Source organism: Hipposideros armiger, unplaced genomic scaffold (assembly GCF_001890085.2).
Source record: "Hipposideros armiger isolate ML-2016 unplaced genomic scaffold, ASM189008v1 scaffold_1049, whole genome shotgun sequence".
Classification (NCBI taxonomy): Eukaryota; Metazoa; Chordata; class Mammalia; order Chiroptera; family Hipposideridae; genus Hipposideros; species Hipposideros armiger.
In genome coordinates, this window is record NW_017732399.1 from 281,010 (window position 1) to 282,637 (window position 1,628).

The following is a 1,628-nucleotide window of genomic DNA, read 5'->3' on the forward strand; positions in this document are numbered from 1 at the left end:
GTTTCATAACTTAATATTTTTTTAAACTTTTCAGTGTGTGTGTGTGTGTGTGTGTGTGTGTGTGTGTGTGTACTACTACATACCTAGATTCATATTACCTTCTAAACATTGTATCACTTCAAATCAATGTTCTTACTCATTTTAAGTATATTTTATCAGGTTATATTTTTTATATTTTTTCGAGAAACCCGGGAATCCCCCTCCTGGGTATATACCAAAAAAATTGGAAAAACATTTATCCATGAAGATATATGTTCTCTGATGTTCATTGTAACATTATTCATGGTGGCCAAGACATGGAAACAACCAAAGTGTCCTTCAATAGATAACTGAATAAATAAGATCTGGTATATATACACAATTGAATACTACTCTGCCATAAGAAAAGATGAAATAGTGCCATTTGTGACAAAATGGATGGAACTTGAGATTATTATGCTAAGCGAAATAGGTCACATAAAGTCGAGAACCATATAATTTCACTGATATGTGCGCTGTAAAATAGAAACAAAGGAACAAGACAAAGAAACAAAAACTCATAGACACAGACAATAGTTTAGTGGTTACCAGAGGGTAAGTGGGGACAAGGTGGTAGATGAGAGTAAAGAAGATAAAATATATGGTGATGGAAGGAGACCTGACTCTGGGTGGTGAACACACAATGTGATATATAGATGATGTATTACAGACTTGTACACTTGAAACCTATGTGATTTTCCTAACATTGTCACCCCAATAACTATTAATTAAAAACAATGCATGGTTAAAAATAAATGAATTAATTAAGCAACAATAATGAAGAATGTGCATTCTCACAGCACTTGAATTTCTCAGTATATAACATCAAAATATAAGATATGAGTACAAAATATCTAGTTTAATGTTACATAGTATGTAACAGCATCAGGACATGAGAAAAATTGAATATAATCAACATATGATTTGATTTTGGACAGAGCCAGTGTGGTAAGTAGAATCTAGAATTTTGAATTTAGAAATCACATATTGGGTTGGGGATAAATTTCTTAGTCTTGTGGAATTTAGTAACATCTGCCCCAAAATGACACCACAAGCAACACACCCCGCCCCCAACCAATCATTTCCCTGTTTTTACTGAGTGAAATATTCTAGGTTCAACCAAGATCAATATTTACTTTAATCATCATCTGAGAGTCATTAGTTACTTTTTATAATGTAACAAATTAGGTTAAAAATCTTCTAACATTTACTTTTTTAATTAAAATTTATTGGGTGACAATGGTTAGTAAAATTACATAGGATTCAGCTGTACAATTCTGTAATACATCATCTATATATCACATTGTGTGTTTACCACCCACAGTCAGTTCTTTTCTAACATTTACACTTACATCAACATAATTATCACATAGTTTTCCAATATTCTCTGGAGTAGTTGATTTTTAGTCTTTTCTCCAAAATTGCACAGATTTATGTAACCTAATACATTATTGAATATATACATGGCTACACAAATAGCATTATTTTAAGTTCTTCATGATTTCCTGTCCAATTTAAATACAAGTGCTATTTTTTCAAATCTCCTAGGTTTTATTTAAAAAACACAAGCTCTCTTTTGAGGTACTTATGTACATTTTAAACTAAAATTC